Here is a 13,240-nt window from a genome sequence, read left to right on the forward strand (position 1 = left end):
ACACCAATTTCTGCCAAAACCACTCGCACCGATCTTACTGTCTTTCCCTATACCCTCAGCATTGCTAAATAATATAAGAATAAATCCTCTGACCACACACATTTCTCTTCTGGTAATTGCCTCACAAAACTATCAAAGTCATGCAATGCCCTACCATACACTTTCCTGGTGAACAGCACCCACAACTGCTGCACCAATCCTCCGATCACTGCTCCCCAAACTGCCAAACCATGAGCTTCCTTGCTTCTGTCGGAGCCACCTGCAGAAACCTGAAAAACTGAAAATAAGAGAGGCTGTCAGCAATCTCATTCTTCACCTCCAGCACATGTACCCCTGTAAAAGAAAAATTAATCAACAAACTCTGCAACACTAGCTTATGAAGAACCAACAGCAATCGTGCAGATTTAGCCATCTTAACCTGCAACACTCTCACCACAGCAATATTGTCTGAATTAAACACTACCTTCCTACCCCTCAAATGATCCTGACCCACCACTGATGCAGCCCAAATAGGCATAAACAGGAAGGCAACATCCCGCTTCCATTCCTCAGGCCAAAGAGGAGGCCATGGCCCTGCAAAAAATGCTCCCATACCCAACCCCCAGCTGCATCTGTAAACAACTGTAAATCCCCTTGACCTACCCAGTCTGTCTGCCAAAATGTGATCCCGTTAAACTGCTGTAGAAGCTGTAAGATCAACACTAAGTCCTTCCATGCTAACCTGCTAAACCTTACCCTGTGGCACTTACTTTTACCTCCTTTCAAAAGAAAACCCACCAACCTACAAAACTTACATCCCGGATGCACTGCCATGCAAGCAAAATTCAACAACCCCAACAACTCCATGACATTTCTCACACAAACCTTACCTTTGGACCTCATCCATATTATTTTCTCCTGTATTCGAACCACCTTCTCTCCCAGCAAATGTAATAAACCTAGACTCGCATCCACATTCAATCCCAAGAAATCTAGCACCTTCGCCAGGACCTCCAGTTTATGTTTAGCCAATGGCACTCCCAACTCCTTGCACATCCCCAAAAACTCATGCAGCGCCATCTGTGCCCCCTCTGTCCCCTCACCCACTAGCAAGAATTCATCTAGGTAATGTACTGCTCTCTGCCCTTCCACCCTCTGTTGCTATATCCAGTGTAAGGCCTTACTAACCTTTTCAAAAGTGGAGCAAGCCACTGCACATCCCACTGGCATAGCTGTGTGAAAATGAATACTATCCCCCACTACCATGCCCAATAATGGCCAATCCTCCTCCCAAACCGGCAACAAACAAAAGACCGACTCAATGTCTACCTTTATCAGCCAAGGGTCCTCAAAACTTCTAATGGTGTAGACCGCATCGTCGAAGGATGCATACGTCACTCTAGCTTCCTCCCCAGGGATGCAATCATTAACAGAGTTGCCTTTCGGGTAATTTAAATGATGTATTAAATGAAACTCACCCAGTCTCTTCTTGGGAACCAAACCCAAAGGTGACACTTTAAATTGAATAGATGGTGGACTATCAATGGGGCCCAACAACCTACCCACCTAACACTCCTTCTCAGTCAAAGCTCTTAGCACATTCTCCCTCCTTCTCACTGACTTCAATTTTTTTCCCATCTTACCATCACCCATTTAACTAGACTTGATCGAAAATCCCCTCCAAAAACCCTCAAGCAATTCCTCAGCCACTGCCGGCAGTTTAATACTGTGCCAGCAGCTCCTGCAGGACCTGCACCTTAATAGCTGAATGGGTCCCCTGGGTGTCCCCCTAGTTCCCCAAAAGGACCACCCTTTTGGCCGCGAAAATTGGCCCTGCCCTGGTCCACTTGCAGCCCCATGGGAGGACCACTCCCATCCTCTCTGACCCAGAAAGGAGGAATCCTGACCCGCAAACTGATGCTCACCCCTACCGCATTGTGTCACTGAATGCCCACCCATACACTTTGAACAAGCATGGGAGAATCTGCAACCTGTCCAGGAACATCTCCCCACATTACAAGCCCAACATACTCTGACACCCCCTTCTGCTGACTTACCCACTCTATTTCCCAACCCAAAGCTGTCCATCATAATGGACAGCCAGACATGAGAGTGTCTCCCAGTGCATTGAATTGTCAACTGCTTTCCTCTTGTGAAATTTCTGTTCATACCATAGCCATGTATTACCTGGCTGTATCCTTTGTGCTTCTTGTATAGTCAGAAAATAGGCCAGGAATGGAAGGCCAAAGTATTGTCCCTTTCTAACCACATTGCCATGTAATATATAAAACCCAAGACCTAATTCTCCCATGTCCTCTGCTGAAACTTACCCACACGCCTGCGACATAATGCTGCCAAGGTTGCCAAGAGGTCTTTGCTGTTTGCCATCTCAGCTTCCATCAAGCACTGCACCCCATCCACATCAATTAACACAAAAATATCTATGTATTCTCCCTTCCAAATCTTCTCCTTCACTGCAAGTGAGACGTGAGCAGTCAAAAGGATTGCTGAACCCTCCTGCCCTAAAGTCTGCATCATCAACCAATCCCCCAGACGTGTCCCAAAGTCTGACCCTACATCATCTAAACAAGGGTCCATATCTTCCCCTAGCAATGAAAAAGAACTATCAAAACTTAAATCATGACCCCTCCCAATGTCTGAAACCACGCACCACTGGCCCTGCCCATAGTAACATCCTGTGAGACCCTGGGCCATCCATGAACCCTGCCTCGCAGCCCCACACTCAACCCCTGGCACTCACTCCCTGCTACCTGTCCCTCATCTTCCCTCCTCACAGAGACTAATAAGTCATTACCTGACAGGGCTGAAGGTGGTGCCACCAGTGTTGCAACCTCTGTTGTCCTCTCCTCCAGTGTCAGCATCTCACCTGTTCGCTTGGGTCTGGTTGCTCATGTACTATTTCCAGTCTGTCGTCTCTTCCGAGTCTTAGGACCCTGCATGCTGGTAGCTGCTTCCTCATTCAGCATTTCCCAGAACAAGTCATTTGCCTGTGCCATGATGTTCACCCATCTCTGCCTCAAATCCTGTACCTCTGCCATGATGATCCAGCTCGATACCTGAAGCACACTGTAAGTACATGTACATGTCTGAAACAAAAAAACACCACACACCTTTAAGCATAATATAATCTGACACTTCTATGCATGGACAGGAAAGGTAGTAGAGCCACTCAAGTAACTTCTTTCCTGAACCTAACCATTATATTTATTTTTATTTATTTATTTATTTATTTTTTATATGTACCAAGCTGCCTTTACTTACCAAAAGAATCAACACTGCCAAGTCTCAAACCCAGGGCCCTATATACTAGTAACCAACCAATGTTCAACTACACCATAAGAGCTGTCACTACAGAGCTGCACGCAGATGCATTCACAACAAAAATGACATACTCAAGTTAAATACACCAGACAAATAACTAATTTATGACATTTTTATGATAAACCCCCAAAATATTGAGACACACAGTAAAATTACTGTCCTACTACCTTAACCTGCATCACAAGCTGCCTACCGCCCTCCCCCTCACCAAATATTCCCAGAGCCATACTGAAGTAATTGAGCAAGGTATGCACAGCCACCAGTGACATACCTCGCCCTCCTCATTTTTTTTTCTTTATAACTTTATTTAATTATTATGTTTTTTTTTTTTTTTGTATTTTTTAGCATCCTTGGTATTACCGTTCATGCGCTGCCAGCCTAACGGTCAGCCAAAAGCCCGCAAATGACATGCTAATTACCTCAACCCACTAACCACAAATGCAAATCCTGAAAAATAGGAAAAGGGGTTAGATTCTTACTATGAATCCCCCCCCCAGCAGCCATCCAACTCCTCCTCTCACCCCACCACAAACTGCCACCACAGAACCACCAGTGAGCAGAACCCATTAACCACTAACAAACCAACAAGAGAAAACATTACTAGCAGACAGACCGACATCATTACCAAACCCCAAGCATGTATTCTAACCATGCAACCATTACACAAACTCCCCACTGTCTCTTCTAAGCTCACTAACCACCAGTGGTAAAGCAGCTAGCTTCAATAGGGTCATGCTGAGCTAACTACCCTTACAGACCATGTAAAATTCAAACACTGCACCTTGTATTTTAAAGTAAAGACTTTAACCGATATGCCAGCCTCCCAATACCTTCAACAATCCATGCACACTCGCCTCTTGCCCCAAGCCACAGACAAACGCCACAAGCAACTAAAGGGAAAAGATACCCCAACCCCCTCAACCATTTCTACACTACCCTATCCTGAGGCTGATATAAAACGTGTTCCCAGTCTATCTAATTCCCTCTTCCTTTTTTTTTGTTATTCATTATGTACCATGGATTACCACTCCCCCCTTACTACCCTGGTATAACAGCATCAGCAAGCTACCCCCACCCAAGTGAGAGAAGAAGAAAAAAAATCATAATCTATAAATGACCAAATGCCTGCTTCTTATAACCCAGGAAACTGTACTCACTTTACTGTCTTTAGCAACCAGCAAGATCACACCAAATGTGACTCCCACAATCAAATCCCACCTCAAAAGCCGTCAATACCCACATCCAGCCTTACCTCGCTTCCCCGCTTAGTCTCCAACCTGCTTAACCCTTTCATGCCTACTCCCTTCAAAACCCCTTTAACTACTCACCTTACCAGCTTCTTCCCCTTAATTCCCAGCTACCCCTCCCTCCATTAAAGGTGTCCCATGACAACTTTGTCTGTTCTAAACTTCACTTTCTGGAAATCAAGGTACAGACATTAAACAATGTGTCTAAGGAAACAAACAAGACCACACCAGAAAAAAATGTAAAGTTCTTTACTGATGTCTCTGGTACCTCAGCTTACGCCTTCAAGGAATACATTTTTACACCAAGCAGCATCCATTTATATAATTCAAATCCCCAATGTGACAATCAAGCAATAAACAAATGATCCCGTTCTTAAAAAGCCCATACATATAGACACAGACAATTGACACTTTCAAATACATATGTTATTCATTGCATACCTCTTAAATATTATTGTTATTAATATTATTGTTATTCCACATTGTTGAAACCCTTCAATCTTAATTCTCACAATTTGTGCATGTATTAAAGCATATATTTAAAACTTAAATACACATTCTAATGCCAGTATTTCAATATTATGCCAAACCTTGTCCTATTGGTCATACCCCTACCGAGTCACAATGCTGGAGGGAAAATTAGACACACATCATTACACTGAATATGGTTATATATAATAACCCCCCTTAGTGGAAATATATATGCATTCTATGATTAACTATTAATGCTCAAATCCAATTCCTTGTTTAACCCCCTAGGATATAAAGTTCTAAAGTTAATAAGATTCACATTGGGGATTTGAATTATATAAATGGATGCTGCTTGGTGTAAAAATGTATTTCTTGAAGGTGTAAGCTGAGGTACCGGAGACATCAGTAAAGAACTTTACTTTTTTTTTCTGGTGTGGTGTTGTTTGTTTCCTTGGACATTTGGGATTATTGTGTGTTTTTGATAAAACAATGTGTCCTCATGGACTTGCATAATTTCTGACTTTGAAAATAAAGAAATGTTTTCAGGTGTCCTAAATTCTAGATATGAGAATGATTGTACATCTTTTTCATTTTACATTTTTTTTTCAAAAAAACACGTGTGCGTGTGTGTGTGTGTGTGTGTGTGTGTGTGTGTGTGTGTGTGTGTGTGCGTGTGTGTGCGCGCGCACTTGCACACACATACATATGCACATGTACTGAAATCCATGCATAAACAGTGTGCTTGCATACACACACACACACACACACACACACACACACACACACACACACACACATACACATTTATGTACATTCACACACATTTTTCAGAATAATAACCCTGTAGTAATACAGCTTGGAGATCACTATCAAAATCAATTGCACTTCTTTAGGAAATAAGTTAGCAGTCAATTGTAGTATCTGCTTCTATTTTTCAGATAAAATTGGTTATAGGACAATATGTGAGTCAATGTTCTGTTTCCTAAGAACTGTATATGTCACAGTTTTCTAAAAGTTGGGTCTGGGGCAGATTTGCTTGGCTGAAATTCGTACCTGCATCATTTTCATGTTCCTATCCAATAATTCTGGAGGTTCTTTCAGGACATATTTGTTTTTAGATAACATAAAAATCAAACAAAAACAGGAGGAACTGGTCAGCCGAAACAGGTTTACTTGTCTTATTTGGTTAAAAAATGGCTGATATTTAGCAAATGTATTTTTTTATTTGTGAAACAATATTGCAATACAAATGTACATGCTAGGAATCCCATTGTTAAGGTTACACAGTTTCCTGCAGGTAGATTTTGCAAAGCTATCTACCTTGAGTATTGGCAAGGACCAATGGATATATAAGTATTTTGTCTGCAGCATAAATTGGACAGGCTATGAGAAGTGCAGATTTACTCACAACATTACAACAGAAGAGACATATTAGGATGTAACACTTATCTTGTTCAAAACTGTGCAAAAACAGTGCTGAATTTTAAGTCTGATAGAAGGAAAATGGCATTATAACAAAACAAAGTTCTGGAACTGAATGGCCTGAATGAAAATGAAAAAGTTGCATTAATAATCAAGTACTGAGCAAAAGCTGGCACCACTGCCTAGAGAGACCGGTGAATTCAGGGGTTAAAGGTCATGAACAGCACGGAAAGGAAAATAGAGTTATTAGTAGTAATCTTGCATGTTTAATTTTCCTCAGTGGTTTCAAGCATTTCAAAATCAGTAAGATCTAGTTTATGGACTCTGACTTCAGCTCAATCTTCTGTTAAAAAATTGAAGTGCAGGAAAAGGGCACACTATCAAGGAAAATGAAATACAGTAATGAAGGAGCTGAGTTGTAAGTTAATAAACCGTTCAGCTCCACAACTAACTAAAATATTATGAAATTTTGAATTTGCAGCCAGTCTCTGTGTATTGCTGTCACGTTACAATTCTTCAATATTTAATAAAAAAGGTTAATGAATATGTTGCGGTATGAAAAAAGATCATCTGTTTTGCCTTACTACATATAATTGTATGTGCACAGCAGAGTTGTCAAATTAGAATGATAACTAACTTTTAGACAGTGCCCAAATCAATTGTCCTGACAAATGTAAATCTGAAATCAGTAACTACTTTGCACAAAACGGAAGCATTTAATATCATTGATAAATTAAATTTGTCTGAATGTTGCTGTCATTCCTAAAATTAAGGAAAAAAGTGAAAACAGGAATCTTACAATTACATGTAGGTTAGGATTCTGACAGTCAAATGAAGTGAACCAGTATTAACTAATTTCAGGTACATTTTAGCCTGGTGCAGGTGTTGACATATTTGACTTCAGCATCAGAAAGCTGTAAGTTCAGTTTCTAGACAAGGATTAAGGTCATAGATGAAGCTTGAAATAGGAGTGCAGTATGAGATGGGTTCTTTACTAATGAGGCATGCCTTCCTTCAAATAAACTGTTAAACAAAGGTCCCATCAAACACAGATTTACTACAAGCTATGCAGATCACTTATGTTTTTATATTTGAGTTTTTTTTTAACTGAGGTAATGTATGGATCCTGGGAACATCTTCTTTAGATGTAACATAGTAATAAGGGGGGACGCAAATAACAATAATGTATCAGGAACAATATAATACCAGTAGCATGACATATAAGCAAACCTATCATTAACATAATATATAAGCAAGGAGATGTTTATTACAACATTCCAGGTTTTTGTTGTGATGACTACAAGCAATTTAAATGCACAGACATGAACTCTGAGGACACACATCATCTGTGTAACAAAGCTATGATGATTTCTGGCAATACTGATAGTACACACAACAGGTCTAAACTCATTCAATTGATGTGGAATTCCATACAAACCTTGAACATGTAAATTATATCTCTAGCCTAGCTCAGATGAGTAAAGCATCATGGGAGTTTGTTAATCCAGTTGACAGTTTATGAACATACAGGGTTCATATAACGGTAATCTAGTATGTGCTATGGAGAGTCTTTGGAGAGCACAGTGTACCACACTCATGATGTTGTCTGCTATGAACCTCATATTAGTGCCATGAAAGCTGTAGCTTACATTCTTAGTATTAAGCCATATTCATTCAATGTCTTTGTTAGCTCATCAAGGATGAAACCTGTTGTTACTTTTGTTCATGATTTTGACTTGTGAGACATGAAAAAGTAGCAGACATTGAAACTGTGTTTAGCTTACTCACATATATGGAACATAATTGAATTATAAGGGAAGTTAAGCAGTTTTAAGAGGAAAATAGCAGCTTATTCTGAGAAATTACTAAGTAGTCTCAACCTGTGAAGCAGTAGCAATTAGTACTCACATAGAGATAATCATGAATGCCATTTTGAATAATATGAGCACCATCATGCTTGTAAATTGAGGTGTGAGTATATTCTAGAATACAGGGATCATTTACAAGAAGGCACATTTGCTAGTAAACAGGTAAAAACTTGGGTAGATGAAACTGATATCTTCAATGTCTTATACTACTGAATGCAGAATTGTGCAGGTTCTGATTTCCATGACAGTGGTCAAACAGAAAAATATGTGTAGATGTTTAACACTGGAGGCGATAGTAGCAGCTATGCATCTCTGTTATGGAAACACCTTATCTTTTCTAAGTGTCAGGCTCTGGTATCTTCTGAAATGAGAAAAACAAACAAAATAACATTTTTTACTTAGACTGATGTTTTGCATAGGTGTATTTTGGAATAAATTTAGTCATACCTCCCAACTGATCAGATTGTCAAAGAATGTCCAGATTTTGCATCAAATTTTTGGTCTGTTCCTCTTAAAATTTATGATTTTTTCTAGCAAATTACTAAGGATTGAAGACAGCAAATAATGATATATTTGAGTTTCAGATTTTGTATCATTCAAAAATCCATGCCAACACAAATCCTGTCATTCTATGAACTTTCAAAGTTTATAAGAGCAATATTTGAAATCAATACCTATTTTTGGGAGTCTGCTCCACCCTCCATTATTTTAGGCATTGTCCAGATTTCCTGAGCTAAGAGGTTGAGATATATGAATTTAGTTGTCTTGATGAAAGGGAACATTCCATCTCTGGAATTATGATTTTAGCACCACTGTTGTGGTGTACTAGGTTTAATTATTTTATAGTTCATTTTAAGTTAAGCTACAGCCTTATGCATCTGAAAGCGAATGAAAAGTTTGACCACCTCCAAGGTATCTGAAGCTTTGCATGTACATTTTAGTATGCCAGTTATATATCATATACTATAACACTTTGCTTTAACAAGTCTTGGTAAGGTGCCATATAGCCTACACATTAATTTATTGGAATTCACAATAAACCTATTCTTCTTAAGAATGTCCCAGAGTTTCCAGAATTTTGCCTATAGACTATTAGGTTGCAATAAGAACTAATGTTACTAGGGCATGTTAATCAGAGAATACAGTGCACTGAATTCTAAATAATACAAATATGCTGAAAAGAATTATCCTAAAAATTAACCCTTGGGAAACTCTTGAGAAAAGTGAGTCAGTTTCAGAGATAACACTTGCCATGAGTGCTTTAAAGACTTATTCATGAAATGAACCTTTAATGCATGACAGAAGTCCCTTCTCAGTCTCCATTGAGCTTGCTTTAAAGAAGGGAATGATCCACAAGATGGAACATTCCTTCACCATCAGTAAACAGGCTCATGGTTAAGAGTCCTCTGTCTGCATTTTAAATAATGATGCCAAAAATCTAGCAGAGCAATAAATGTGGAAAGGGGTTTTAGAAGCTTTCTTTATTATGACAGTGAAGTCCGTATATTTTTATGTAGTTGATGATCATGTTTATAGTTATTTTTTCATAATTTTCTGAAAAGGTTTCTGATTTAGATATTAGACAGAAGGTAAAATAACTAGTTTACTGGAAAGTTCTGTCCTTTGCAGGTTAAGATGTCATCTTTTTCAAGAAATGGAGACTACTGTAAGTGACAAGTTGAAGATATCTGTGCAAGACCCTTTAATCAAGAGGTAGCAGCATGTATGATGAATTCAAGAGACAAATCAACCGGTCTCTTGATAGGGTTGTTATTATCATCTAAAGATAAATTTATACACAATTCTTTAGGTGATAACATCAAAATGATTTTAGGGACTCATTTAATTTTTAAGGTACGTAGGGGTTAGGAAGAAGACAGTGATTTGCTTACTTTTTTAAATTTTTTGAAATGTTAAAATACCTTTTGAGCTAATTTGTTATTGCCCTTCTTAAAAAATGTGTGAGATTACTGGAGGAGTAAATAAATTCAACTACATAGTAAGGATTTGTTCTGGTAAATTTAGCTTTAACTCTTCTAACAACACTTCTACTAAAACAACTTAAATAAATACTATCAGTATTATCAATAGTAAAACCCCTTTTACATGGAAGGTCTCTCACATCATCCCTCTACATAAAGGTGGGACATCAACTGATATTTCCAACTTTAGACCAATCGCCCTACTTTCTCCTATAGCTAAAATAATGGAAAAATGTATCTACAAACAACCACTTGACCACCTCCTCCACAACAATTTACTTGCTAACTGCCAACATGGCTTCAGACCATTCCATAGTACTTCAACTGCCCTGCTATCCTTTTCTGACTGCATAAACAAAAATCGTAACAATAACTCTCTTTCCTCCACACTATTTATCAACCTTTCAAAAGCCTTCGATATGGTCAACCATAATCTGCTTATTGAGGTACTAAAAGCCCATTCACTGGACACACAGTCATTACTCTGGTTTAAATCTTATTTAGACAACCAACATCAAGCAGTCCTTTGGGACAATAAGCTTTCAACTCCCTTCCCTGTAAACATTGGAGTACCTCAAGGATTTATCCTAGGCCCTCTTCTCTTTTCAATGTTTATTAATGACCTAAATACTAAAATTCCTCAAGCCACCTGCATACAATATGCTGATGATTCTACTTTAATCTGCTCAGCTAGGTCCTCAACCTCACTCCAGACCCTCATCCAAACTGTATTTCATACTGTGGAAAATTGGTTCATGCAACACTGCTTCCTCCTGAACCCCAAAAAAACAAAATTATTACTCTTTGCTCCTACTCAAAGATCACAACAAATTCACTTCACAATAACCTTTAACAATGGAACCAGCATATCCCCTGATTCTACAACCCATCTCCTGGGCATAACCATAGACAACAACCTTAGCTATGACGATCACATCAACACTACCATAAAATCTATCAACAAAAAACTAGGTTTCCTGTATAGAATCAAACCCTTCCTTACACCAACAGCCAGATCCACTATTGCCCAGACCCACCTGATCCCTACCCTCTTCTATGCTTCTGCCATTTATACTAGTCTTTCTAAAAACAACCTTAACAACTTGTCACTAGCTATAATAACATAGCCAGATTCGCCACTGGCAACCCTTTCAGAACCCACCAATGTCTCAACCTCAAACAATTGGGATGGTTAGAACTGCAGCACCAACTACTTTGTCATCAACTTACTATAACCCAAAAGATACTTTACCACCCCAATAATACCCCAGTCCTCACTAATTTGACTATCCCTTACAAAAACCTTACAACTCTTTGCTCAGCAAATAAGATTCTAGTTTCCACTATTAAATCTAACAACAAAGCTGGGGACTCTCTATTCACTAACACAATGGGAAAAGCCTGCAACCAGCTTCCAAGTGAACTTTTTACTCTCTCTTCCACACATCTTTTTAAAAAAACATCTGAAAGAACATCTTAAAACTCACTGCACAAACCCCGACTGATATTTCACTTTGTCCATTCCTGCTCTCCCTTTTACTTCACTTCTCTACTGTACTATATTGCTCAAACCATTGTATGTCCTTTTCTCCTGTACTATGTTTCCTACCTGTACTAACAATTAAACTACACTTAAACCATCCTCTGTCCTAAAAAAATACATTTTTATATATATTTTTTTAATTTATTATTCTGTGTTTTTTTTCCCTCTCAAATATTGTTTATTTTTCTGTATTTGATCTTAGTTCATTCCCCACTAAATAACTCTGCAGACAATATTTTTTTCTCTCAAATATTCAAATATTGTTATTATCTGTATTTGATCACAGCTTAACTTTTTATATTAATGTTGTATAATAAGTTTCTGTCTATGCTTGGAGCTTTTCTCCCCGGGCCTCTACTGAAAATGGACATGTATCCAGTTAGACTAGCCTGGTCAACAAATGTAAATAAATAAATAAATAAATAAATAAATAAATAAATACATAAATAAATAAAATACATGTGGCATGGCCACATTTGCTGTCGTCTGCCTCTGGACTATATCCATTTCTTAAGGGCAAACTTTTTTTCTTTAGCTATCCAAAACCATTTTTATGCTCTGAGGTAGCATTACATAAAGGGTAGATGTTTTCTTCAATGTCTAGAAGTATTTGCCTGGTAAGTATAACTTCATTAGAAAGGATTATCAGTCTACGTCAGAAAGGACATGATGAAAAATGACATTACAATAATGACATATTTGGTCTTTAAAAAGAACATTTGGAAACTATGGGGCAATGACCATTGACTGTTTTAAGAAGAATGTGGATATTACAGGTTTTTCTAGAATGTTAGCCAGAACAGTGTCTAGTAAGAATTATGTTGTTTTGTAAGACAGATTATAGCTGATGAATGTTCCAACAGTAAAGCAGAGTGAAACTGCACAAGGCACTAAACTATTTGGATTTTCCTTGCAGGTGAGAGGATTTGCTAGGGGTAATTAAAAAGAATAGAAATTATAACATCAGAAATGATAAAAAATGTATAATAAAAATCTCTCTAAGGAAATATTGAATTAATACATACTTAAAGCTTATAGGTCAGATAAAAAGTTTTTTTCTAGTTTTACTACATTTCTATCATGAAAATAGAGGATTTTAGGTTGTAGCAGCAGAAAGCATTAGTTTATGATTTAAGAATTTCATTTAAAATACCAGGGATATTAACACAGTATAGGAAACATAATGTCAATATTTCATTTAATAAACATGTCAGCTTATTTGAACAAGTCAAAGATTTTGGGGTGCTAGCTGCATTTGTGGGCCATAAGTTGTCATTATAAAGCATGCAAATAATGTTTGTAGCTCAAGTTATAAACTTTCAGACTATATAGTTAAATATTTAACATCTGGAATGGCTGAGATCCTTGCAGTGAGTTACATTAGCA

Source organism: Protopterus annectens, chromosome 7.part0 (genome assembly GCF_019279795.1).
Source record: "Protopterus annectens isolate FY-2018-M chromosome 7.part0, PAN1.0, whole genome shotgun sequence".
Classification (NCBI taxonomy): Eukaryota; Metazoa; Chordata; order Ceratodontiformes; family Protopteridae; genus Protopterus; species Protopterus annectens.